Genomic DNA, 12,709 nt, shown 5'->3' with positions numbered 1-12,709 from the left:
TATTTGGTGTTGGATTAGAAAGGTATTAGTGCAAATTCATAATTTTAAATATACATAGATGGATGTAGAAATATAGATGTAAATGTGTGTATATGTAAAAGTTTATATATATAAATGCTCACATATATGTACACATATACACATATTTCATATATTCTCTAGCTCTGTCCACAAAAAGGGCCTGAGAACAGTGACACCTAACAGCAATGCATACACATAATGCCCAGATCTTGGTTCTTCTTTTCTTTCTTTTCTTTTTTTGAGATGAGGTCTCACTACGTTGCCCAGACTAGTCTCAAACTCCTGGACTGAGGAATCCTCTGCCTGTTTCCCAAGTAGCTGGGATTACTGGAACACACCACCATGCCCAGCTTAGCTCTTGGTTTCTTTTTATTTATTTATTTACACTTTTTTGAGACAGAGTTTCGCTCTTGTCACCCAGGCTGGAGTGCAATGGTGTGATCTTGGCTCACCGCAACCTCCGTCTCCTGGGTTCAAGTGATTCTCCTGCCTCAGCCTCCCAAGTACCTGGGGTTACAGGCATTCACCAACATGCCTGGCTAATTTTGTATTTTTAGTAGAGACGGGGTTTCTCTATGTTGGTCAGGCTGGTCTCGAACTCCCAACCTCAGGTGATCTGCCTGCGTCAGCCTCCTAAAGTGCTGGGATTACAGGTGTGAGCCATCGTGCCTGGCCAGCTCTTGGTTTCCAAATACCATTCTCCACCGAAAGGAACCAGGGGCCCCTTGCAGAACGGCTGATTCCAGGGCTGAGGCAGATGCTGGACATGGTGGCTCATACCAGAGGCTGAGACAGAGGATTGCTTGAACCCAGGAATTTAAGACTAGATTACAGGCCATTTATTTTTATAGAATGTCTTTCAATTTAGGTTTGAGGTTTCATCATGATTATCACTGTGGTGAGTGATGTACTCCAGCCTGGGCAACAGAGTGAGACCCTGTATCTAAAAAAAAAAAAAGTTTTTTTAAAACTGGAAGTTTGATGAGGAATGGAATATTTACATAGCTTCAAGGTATTCCTCACAAAATACTTAATTACAAAGAGAAAAAGAGTAACTTTACAATGGAAAAGTCTGGAAGACACCATCTTATTCAAGTGATCAAAATTAGCCACATCAGTGATGAGACAAATTGACATCATGCTATCGGAAGAACACAGCGTCACTTCTCTGATTGTTCTGCCAAAGCAGCATGAATCTAATCATGATAAAACCTCAGACAAGCCTACATAGAAAGACATTCTATAAAAATAAATGGCCTGTAATCTAGAAAAGTATCAAAGTCATAGAAGTAAAAGAGTCTAAGGAACCATTCAAGATTGAAGAAGACTGAAGACCTATAATAACTAAATACAGCCATCATTTCTGAACATTGCTGATTGTGATGATTGCGCTGGAGGAATATTCTTATTAGTAAGAAATACTAAAGTATTTGGGCATGATGGGGCATTTTCACCGCTGAAGCTTTGCAAGAAGTCTCTGAGTCAGAGTTTAGTGTCCAGGATGTTTGTTAGGGAGTGTCTTTGGGATCGACACCTGTGCCAGGGCAGAGGTAGAAGCAGGCTTAGACAGAAGGAAAAATAAACTGTATGTAAGGAAGGCCCAGCAGCCTCAGCTGACCTCATGAGGAGCTCTGGAGCTACAGTGACCCTTGGACATTGTCCCAAACCAGCCTGAAAGGGCTAGACTTTCAAATTATACCTTGATCAGCCACTGGATGAGGACTGTTCCCAAAAGGGCATGAGCTTGGGTGAGGTTGCTTTCTGCAGCTGTAGGAGCTGATGACTGATTGCTGTCTGCTGACAGCACTCCAAGTAGAGGGGACAAGAAGTCCTTCCATAAAGGGCAGCTCAGTGGCTTCACCCCACATCCACTTCTTCATATATGTTTGAGTAGTAACTCCTGCAAGATTTCTGATAGGCCTCTCTCCCTGGGGAAACTTAGGAAAGGAAGACTTGTAGGACAAACTATAGCTGCCTCTGCTATAGCTGGTCCTGGGGCCACAGTCAAAACGTACAGGCTTTCTAGGCCAGGCGTGGTGGCTTATGCCTGTAATCCCAGCACTCTGGGAGGCTGAGGCGAGCAGATCACTTGGGGTCAGGAATTCGAGCCAGCCTGATCAACATAGTGAAACCCTGTCTCTACTAAAAATACAAAAATTAGCCAGGTATGGTGGTGCACGCCTATAGTCCCAGCTACTCAGGAGGCTGAGGCAGGAGAATCGCTTAAACCTAGGAGGCAGAGGTGGCAGGGAGCTGAGATCACACCACTACACTCCAGCCTGGGCTACAGAACGAGATTCCGTCTCAAAAACAAACAAACAAACAAACAAAACAAAAAAACTTACAGGCTTTCTAAATTTCTCTCATTCTCAGCTACCACCTCTTTCAGCCTTGGTAACTTACTGAAAGGAGGCGATTTAGATTCCCATCTCAGAAAGGTCTGAGTTCCTGGTCACCAGGCCTTTCTGAGGACAGAGTTGCTGTATGATCCATTTACCTTCATAACAAGGCAAGGGAATAACACGAGGCATTCAAGCAGATTCTCAGAGCACTGAAACATTTTTCCTTCCCCTTATTGTATAACAGAAGAAGAACTAACTCCTTCTGATGACCAGGGTCAATACCCTTGCCAAGATTGTTGGTCTATTTCTAGCCTGCTGGTCTCTGGATTCTAGGAGTCCTCAATGCCCAGATGGCAGCTTTTGCTAGTAATTCAGACTTTGACTGTGTCCCCTGGTGGAAATATTCCCCTTTTATTTTTTATTTTTTATTATTTTTTTGAGACAGAGTCTTGCTCTGTCACCCAGGCTGGAGTGCAGAGGCACGAGCATAAATCACTGCAGGCTCCAACTCCTGCGCTCAAATGATCCTCCTGCCTCAGCCTCCCAAGTAACTGGGATTACAGGTGCCCACCATCACAGCTAGCTAATTTTTGTATTTTTAGTAGAGATGGGGTTTCACCATGTTGGCCAGGTTGGTCTTGAACTCCTGACCTCAGGTGATCCACCTGCCTCAGCCTCCTAAAGTGCTAGGATTACAGGCATGAGCCACCGCACTGGGCTGTTGTTTTTTTTTGTTTGTTTTTGTTTTTTTTGATGCAGAGTCTCACTCTATTGCCCAGGCTGGAATGTAGTGGTGTGATCTCAGCTCACTGCAACCTCTGCCTCCAGGTTCAAGAGATTCTCCTGCCTCGGCCTCCCAAGAACCTGGGATTACAGGCATGCACCACTGTGCCTGGTTAATTTTTTTTTTTTTTTTTTTATCATGGAATATTACTCTGTTGCCCAGCCTGGAGTGCAGAGGCACCATCTCGGCTCACTGCAGCCTCCACCTCCCAGGTTCTAGTGATTCTCCTGCCTCAGCCTCCAAAGCAGCTGAGACTACAGGTGTGCCCCACCACACCCGGCGAATTTTTTGTGTGTTTTTGGTAGAGATGGGGTTTCACCATGTTGGCCAGGCTGGTCTCGAACACCTGACCTCAAGTGATCCACCCGCCCTCAGCCTCCCAAAGTGCTGGGATTATAGGTGTGAACCACTGCGCCCAGCCTCCATTTTTAAAATTATAACCATTTAAATGGGTATAAAGTGGTATCTCATTGTAGGTTTGATTTGCATTTCCTTAATAACCAATTATGGTGATCATCTTTTCATGTGGTGATCATCTTTTCATCTTTTCATCTTTCCATTCGTATATCTTCTTTGGAGAAATGTCTGTCAAATCCTTTGCTTATTGTAAAAATGAGTTATGTATTTTATTATTATTGAGTGAAGAGTTTTTTAAATATATTCTGGCTAGTAGACTCTTATCAGATATATTATTTATAAATATTTTCTCCCACACTTTGGGTTGTTAACTTTCCTTTTTTAAGGTTTCCTTTTTATTTTAGTTTCCCTCTTTTTATTTTATTTATTTACGTATTTATTTTATTTTTTTGAGACAGGGTCTGGTTCTGTTGTCCAGGCTGGAGTGCAGCAGTGCAAACGCGCTCACTTCAACCTCCACCTCCTGGGCTTAAGCCAGCCTCCCATCTCAGCCTCGTGAATAGCTGGGACTACAGGTGCGTGCCACCATGCCTGGCTAATTTTTGTATTTTCTGTAGAGACAGTGTTTCACCATGTTGCCCAGGCTGGTCTTGAAGTCCTGAGCTCAGGTAATCTGCCTGTCTTGGTCTCCCAAAGTGCCGGGATTATAGGCGTGAGCCACCATGCCTGACCTATATTTATTTATTGCTATGGGGTCTCACCCTGTTGCCAGGCTGGAGTGCAATGCTGCAATCATGGCTTACTGCAGCCCAGACTTCCCAGCTCAAGTGATCCTCCTGCTTTCACCTCCCCTGTAGCTGGGGCCACAAGGGTGTTTTGTTTGTTTTTGTCTTTTTATTTAGAGATTGTGTCTCCCTGTGTTGCCCAGGGTTGTCTCAAGCTCTTGGGCTCAAGCTATCCTCCTGCCTTGGCCTCCCAAAGTATTGGAACTACAGGCGTGAGCCACTGTACCTGGCCTCATTTTCACTTTCTTGATGGGGTCTTCTGAAGCACAAAAGTTTTTCATTTATATAAAGTCCAAGTTACCTATTTTTCTTTGGTTGCCTGTTGGCGTCATATCTAAGAACCCATTGCCTAATTTAAGTTTTCTTCTAGGAGTTCTGTAGTACTAGCTCTTGCATTGACCCATTTTGTGTTAAATTTTAGTATACTATATGAGATAAGGTTCAATTTCATTTTTTTGCATGTGGCTATTCTTTTCTCATATAATTGTTTTGGCATTTTAAAAAACTTTTCAATAGCCAGGCACAGTGGTTCACGCCTGTAATCCCAGCACTTTGGGAGGCTAAGGCAGGCAGATCACAAGTTCAGGAGTTCGAGACCAGCCTGGCCAATATGGTGACATCCCATCTCTACTAAAAACACAAAAATTAGCCGGGCATGGTGGCATGCGCCTGTAGTCCCAGCCACTCGGGAGGCTGAGGAAGGAGAATCTCTTGAACCCAGAGGCGGAGGTTGCAGTGAGCTGAGATCGCGCCACTGCATTCCGGCTTGGGCGACAGAGGGAGACTCCATCCCCCCCCCAAAAAAAACAAAAAATTCAATAGCTTTAGGGGTACAGTTGTTTTTTGGTTATATGGATGAATTGTATAGTGATGAAGTTTGGGCTTTTAGTGTACCTGTCCCACTAGTAGCATACATTGTCTCCAGTGGGTGATATTTTATCCCTCACCCCGCTACCACCCTTCCTGTTTTGGCACTCTTGTTGAAAATCATTGCCCATTGCTATGACTTGAATGTGTCTTCTCCAAAATTCAGGTGTTGCCAATGTGATAGCATTAAGAGGTGGGGACTGTAAGAGGTGATTGAGGCTATGAGGGATTCTTTCTTGTGAATGGGGTTAGGGCCCTTATGAAAAACATTTCATGCAGTGTTCAGTCTCTTGCCTTCCACTTTCTGCCATGTGACGACATAGTATTCCTCCTCTCCAGAGGATGCAGCCCTCACCAAACAGCCAAACCTACCAGTACCTTGATCTTGGACTTCTCAACCTCCAGAACTGCAAGAAAATAAGTTTCTGTTCTTTATAAATTACCCAGTCTCAAGTATTTTGTTATAGCACATAAGCAAATTAAGATTTTGTTATAGCACATAAGCAAAATTAGATAAACATGTTTATTTCTAGACTCTCAATTCTATTCTATTGGTCTGTATGTCTATCCTTTTGCTAGTGCCACAGTTTTTATTACCATAGTTTTGTAGTAAGTTTTGAAATTGGGAATTGAGTGGTATACCTTTGGCCTTTTCCTTTCTTTTTTTTTTTTTTTTTTGAGACGGAGTCCCACTCTGTCCCCCAGTCTAGGGTGCAGTGATGCAACCTCGGCTCACTGCAGTCTCCTCCTGCTGGGTTCAAGCGATTCTCCTGCCTCAGCCTCCTGAGTAGCTAGGATTACAGGCATGAGCCACCACACCTGGATAATTTTTGTATTTTTAGTAGAGACAGGTTTCACCATGTTGGCCAGGCTGGTCTCGAACTCCTGGCCTCAAATGATCTGCCCACCTCAGCCTCCCAAAGTGGTGGGATTACAGGCGTTATCCACCATTCCTGGCCACATGTAGCCCTTAATAGGGAAGAACGACTCACTTCTGTAGACTCAGAGGGTCAAGAAGAATCTGGGAATTCAAGATTTTGGGGGGCATCAACCAAGATGTCCCTATCCCATGTGTCAGAGTCTCACTCTTTCCCAACGAGAGCCCTGACCTAATTTGATTGGTAGTTTAATCTTCTTTGGAGTTTGGCTACACTGATGATTTAGTCTGGGTCTTGTCCTCAGCATCTCTGCCTTCCCACCTTAGGTCACAAAAGTCTCTTTACATGCTACCAGAGACCCTCTGGCGAAAGCTTTCATATGGCTCTGAGTTGCCTGGTGGTTACTCTCTCAGCCTTTTGGTTTCTTTTCCTAGAGCTTCAACAGAGGTAAACAATAACCATACAATCCCATTGTCCTTAGAATTACTATTCCTGCCATATATTGCTTGAACTAATACATTCTCTTTCATTGGTATACCATCCCAGTTCACCACTGGTGAAAGTTTTAATACCTGGCCGCCACCTTGTGCCAGGGGTTATCTGGGTTCCATCTATTACCAGTAATGGGGTCCTCCCTACCAGCTAGGTGGGTGAGTGACCCAGTTCCAAAACTCCATCTTATCTGTGCTTTCTCAGACCTCTCCTGGCTCTGACTGTGGTAGTTTGGGTTTTCCAGGAAGTAGATCCTGAGACGGACTTCAGCGTACAGGATATTTATTAGGGAGGGCCCTTGGGATCAACATCTGTGAATGGGAGGGAAAGGAAATAAGATTGCGCAGAGGGTGAAGTAGATCTGAGATGTAGGTTGAGAGCCTCAGTTAACCCCACACAGGAATCTCTCCAGAGGAAATGGATCATCAGAGTTGTTCTGACAGGACAAAAGAGCTAGGCCTTTTGTACTAGTCTTTTTTCACACTGCTATAAAGAAATACCTGAGACTGGGTGATTTATAAAGAAAAGAGGTTTAACTGACTCAACAATTCCACATGGCTGGGGAGGCCTCAGGAAACTTACAATCATGGCGGAAGAGGTAGCAAGCACATCTTAGATGGCAGCAGGTGAGACAGAGAGTGTGTGTGAAGAAGGAACCGTCTAACACTTATAAAACCATCAGATCGCTGAGCACAGTGGCTCACGCCTGTAATCCCAGCACTTTGGGAAGCTGAGGTGGGCAGATCACAAGGTCAGGAGTTCAAGACCAGCCTGACCAGCACGGCGAAACCCCGTCTCTACTAAACATACAAAAATTAGCCGGGCATGGTGGTGGGTGCCTGTAATCCCAGCTCCTCAGGAGGCTGAGGCAAGAGCATTGCTTGAACCTGGGAGGCAGAGGTTGCAGCGAGCCGAGATCTCACCATTGCACTACAGCCTGGGCAACAAGAGTGAAACTCCGTCTCAAACAAAAAACAAACAAACAAAAAAACACCATCTGATCTCGTGAGAACTGATTCACTACCACCAGAACAGCATGGGGGAAACCCGCCTCCATCATCCAATCACTTCCCAGCAGGTCCCTCCCTCCACACATGGGGATTATGGGGATTACAATTTGAGATGAGATTTGGGTGGAGACACACAGCCAAACCATATCACCTTTCTACTTCTGCCTTGATCACTCATTGGATTTGGGCAACCCAGAAAAGGCACATCTTCTTGGGCAAGGTAGCTCTCTGCACATGAGGCAAGCCCAGAAGGAAATGGTAGCTGACAGCTGTGTGCTGAGCACAGTCCCCACAGCAGGGCAGCACCTTCCTTGAAGGGGGATCTGGTCAAAACATCTCAACATCCACCACAGGTATCATGTCAGCAATTGACTCTCAAATTGTTCAAATAAAAATTAATTATGCTATGTATGCAACTTTTCTGTTAGTTTGAAATACTTTAAAAATAAAATGCTTTTAAAACGAACAGACTTACACAAATTAAATGTGACTGAAAAAATGTCTGAAAAAGAGCCTCCTGTTTTTTTGTTGTTGTTGTTGTTATTTTTTGAGGCAGAGTCTCGCTCTGTGGCCCAGGCTGGAGTGCAGTGGCCAGATCTCAGCTCACTGCAAGCTCCGCCTCCCGGATTTACGCCATTCTCCGGCCTCAGCCTCCCGAGCAGCTGGGACTACAGGAGCCTGCCACCACGCACGGCTAGTTTTTTCTACTTTTTTAGTAGAGACGGGGTTTCACCGTGTTAGCCAGGATGGTCTCGATCTCCTGACCTCGTGATCCGCCTGTCTCGGCCTCCCAAAGTGCTGGGATTACAGGCTTGAGCCACCGCACCGGGCCTGAGCCTCCTGTTGCTGACACAAAGAAAGAAGCATGATGTTGAGGAGATGAAAATTCATTCGAATGAATAAAATATGGATGGCCAGAAGAATTAGTGAGAGATAAGAGTGAAACAGTAAATTGAAGCTTCATCTTTCCTGATGCAATATAATTCCAAGCCTTCAGAATAGGGCAAGAATGCAGAATGCTTATTGCCTCACATTTACACTGGCCTTTAATTTCACCTCACCTCTTCTGAGTAGGTGAAGTCTCTTCTAGATTGCCTTTAGTAGTTCCTGTTCCCTATCTCCCTCTTCCTTTTGTTCCTTTCCTCCTCACGACCATCATGAAAATTGGTCTGTGGAGATCTGAGTCTTTCCTAAGCTTCTCATACTGGGATGAAGATTATTTTTAGGATTAATCTGAGTCACAGAGGGAGGAGGGAAAGAACCATTTTAATCTTTTTCTTTTCACTCCTTCATAACCTGCTGTACGGCTAAATCATTTTACAAATACGTCTTTCCTCCTTTTCCCTAGGAATGCTTTGCCTTTTATTTTTCCTTTGGAAACAGTATCCATAAGCCTTCATCACAAGCTTCTAAAAGTGGAAGGAATTTTTCTTTGTTAGAATGGACCACGGGCTAAATTAAAGGAGATTGCTATAAGCTGCTTTCATGTAAGTAAATCCATTTATTATTATAGCGGTTGTTGGGATCTGAGGGGTTATATAGTTGCCCCTGCTTCCCTTTCTCACTGGCCCCCTCAGCTATACCCCTGTCAGTCTGTTTTGTGCTTTTTATAACAAAATACCTGAGACTGAATAATTTAGAAAGGAAAAAAAATTATTTGGCTCACAGTTGTGGAGGCTGGGAAGTCTAAGAGGGGACGGCATCTAATAAGGGCCTTCTTGCCGCATCATCCCATGGTAGAAGGCGGAAGGGCAAGAGTGATCTCAAGAGGGCAAGATACTGAACTCGAAGCTTCCAGCTTTATTATAATCAGCATTAATCAATTCATGGGAGTGCAGCCCCTATGACCTAAACACCTCCCATTAGGCCCCACCTCCCAATGCTGCTGCATTGGGGATTAAGTTGCCAACATACCCTTTTTGGGGAACACGTTCAAACCATAGCAACCCCACTCTGGATTTTCCCTTCTGTCCCTCCGAGGCTGAGTGTGGAAGGCACTCCTGCTTTCTGTGGAGAGATGCAGGCAGAGACTGTGTTTGACCTTCTTCCTTTGCAGCAACACGCTTGAGCATGCCTCATGTTTCACTGTTGGACCACATTTCTTTGAAGGGTAAATAAGCATGTGAACGCTACACTTTAAAAAATATCTCTACCAGTTTACACATTAAACACTGAGGCAACAAGGAAGAACAAACAAAACCCCCCCCAACTAAGTTACCCCAAAAGGTGGGAGAAAGTTCTATCTTGGATAAAATAGGCACTCAAAGGCTATCTGTTGAATGAACTGAATGAATGAAGAGAGATCTGGGCCAGGTGTGGTAGCTCACTGCCTGTAATCCCAGCACTTTGGGAGGCCAAAGAGGGCAGATCACCTGAGGTCACGAGTTCAAGACCAGCCTGGCCAACATGGCGAAACCCCATCGCTACTAAAAAAGTACAAAACTTAGCCAGGTGTGGTGGTGGGTGCCTGTAATCCCAGCTACTCAGGAGGCTGAGGCAGGAAAATTGCTTGAACTTGAGAGGCGGAGGTTGCAGTGAGCCGAGATCGCTCCACTGCCCTCCAGCCTGGGCGACAAGAGTGAAACTCCATCTCAAACAAACAAACAAACAAAAGATCTGGCTTAACTTAGGTGAATGATAGTTTTAAACAGGCAAGCTTCTGGCTGAAGATACTAACAACAACCTTATTTAGAGTAGGTTAGCCTTTTCAGAGTGCTTCCACACACATTATCTCATGTACTCCTTGGACAGACCCTGCCCTGCGAGGGAGGGGAGCAGGTGCTATTTATACCATTTTAAAGTTGAGATTAAATGACTTGCCTGGAATCAAACAACTAAGTGGCAGAACTGGGGCCAACACCTAGGTCTGCTGACTGCCATTGGTGCCAAGACACCAGAGAGATTCTTCTGGTTTCAGAGTGAAGCCCCCAAGGGTTACTGCTGGGGGACTTGTCTTACTTAAAACTGTCATAGACTGTGTGGAAGCAGACCCGTGTAGGAAACATCACACGGCTGAAATGGCCTTAAGCTCTCCAGAGGAGTAAACACCAGGCAGATGGACCTAAATTGAAAAGATAAGCTTCACACAGCTTATGTGAGTGGACAAAAATATGGCAAATGAGTTTCATTCTGTACTGAATTGGAAGAATGCATTTAGTATTGTTAGTCTAAAGTCACTTAAAAGATGAGTTTGGAGCTGTGTTTTATTCTAAGAAAGAGACCCATGAGTTATTGTTGACTGTTTCCTAAAGTCATATAACAATATGCTAGGCCTCTTTGCTAAGAACGTGGAAAACAGAACTGAAAGCATTATTTTGTCTTACATTTGACAAAATGGTAATGAAGTTATACCTGGAATCATGCATTTAATTCTCCCTGGAAACCGTAAAAAAGAGTCTAGTATTTAATAGATATACCAGGTCATAGAAAGAGGTAACTAAAATGACCAAATAGATTTCCTAAGAAGAAAGTTGCTTTAAAAGTAAAATTAAATAAGGGGAAATTTGAAGGAAACCCCTATTCACCTTCCGTTTTTAACAAACATTTATTTGAGAAACCACTATATTCAGACACTGTGCTCAACACTAGAGTTTACAATGACTACAACACAGAAGTTCACAATCATTGTGTGAGAATACCAGCCGGGATGAATCATGAGTCCAACTCAGCACAGCTATTCTTGTGTGCTTAATGAATTGGCAGCTGGTTTAGGGTGCAATCTCTTGAACTTGGTTGGTATGTGTTGGTTGCTGGGGCTAATCAACCCTGGTAAACCTGCAATCAAGTTCTTCAAGCAGCAAGTCTGAAGGACTGGACCCTTCATATCAGCCAGCGCATAAAGTGAAGTTATGATTTATTAATAGTGTCATTAACATTTAGTTGTTTACCTGGGTCTAACGGATACCATCCTTCTCTGTGGTCTCAGCACTTCTGAGCTAGGAAGGTGCAGATAGTCCCTGCTTGTGACTGAATTATGTTCCCAAGAGTTGATTTCCAACTTGGTTGTTTGAAACTGAAAATACATTTTTTTCCCAGAGAATTAATGTTAGAAATACTGGTTCTGTTCTCAGGCAAACTCTTAGAAGGCCATTTAGCTTTGAGACTATAGAACTGTGACCTACGACATTGTTTCTATGGGAAAATGTGCCCCAGAAGGAACAAGGTCTTCCTTCCTACACCTCCCTGTGTAATGAAGCCTGTGTGTTTACTACAGGAAGTGCTGCTCCCAAGAGTGGCCGGCTGGGCTTTGAGGCAGCCTTGGACACTTATCCCCAAGGGCAGAGATATTCTCACTTCTCCTGCCCCAGCTCTGGCAGGGAGGGGAGTGGGAGCAGGTCGGGAGTCTGTCCCTGACCCATCTTCTTCAGGGCTTCTGGGGGGTGGGGTTCTAGCAAGACTGGCTACATAATTTCTGGGGCCCTTTGTTCAAAAGGCAGAAAAATAAAAATGCTGCTAAGCTAGTGAAGTATAAAACTTTTTTTCCTTTTTTCTGCTCTCTCTCTCGACGTGTTGCAGTGTTTTAAATATGTGATTTAATGTTATTCTATGTAAGAAAAAAGAAAAATGTAAATGATTAGCATGAATGTTATAATTCATTTTTATACTGTGCAAAACCAGTTTTAAATACAAATATAAGATCATTTAACTCCTGAGGCAGGAGGATTTGCTTGAGCCCAGGAGGCCAAGGCTATCGTGAGCTGTGTTTGCACCAATGTCCTCCAGCCTGGGCAACACAGCTAGAGCTCTATCTAAAAATTAAAAAAAAAAAAAATTAACTCCTTTGTGGACTCACCAAAATGACACAATTTCTATTTTTTAGCTCTTACATACATATATAGTTGGTTATTACCAGAACAGTAGAAAAACTACACAAAACTACCTCAACTGTTATTTCACCTCTTTTTCTTTTTTTGAGATGGAGTTTCACTCCGTCACCCAGGCTAGAGTGCAAAGGTGTGATCTTGGCTCAATGCAACCTCCACCTCCCAGGTTTAAATGATTCTCCTGCCTCAGCCTCCCAAGTAGCTGGGATCACAGGTGCCTGCCACCACGCCCGACTAATTTTTGTATTTTTAGGAGAGATGGGGTTTCACCATGTTGGGAAAACTGGTCTCGAACTCCTGACCTCAGGTGATCCACCTGCCTCAAGCCTCCCAAAGTGCGGGGATTTCAG

This window comes from Trachypithecus francoisi, unplaced genomic scaffold (assembly GCF_009764315.1).
Source record: "Trachypithecus francoisi isolate TF-2019V2 unplaced genomic scaffold, Tfra_2.0 Lachesis_group3, whole genome shotgun sequence".
Lineage (NCBI taxonomy): Eukaryota > Metazoa > Chordata > Mammalia > Primates > Cercopithecidae > Trachypithecus > Trachypithecus francoisi.
This window is presented reverse-complemented; position numbering follows the sequence as displayed.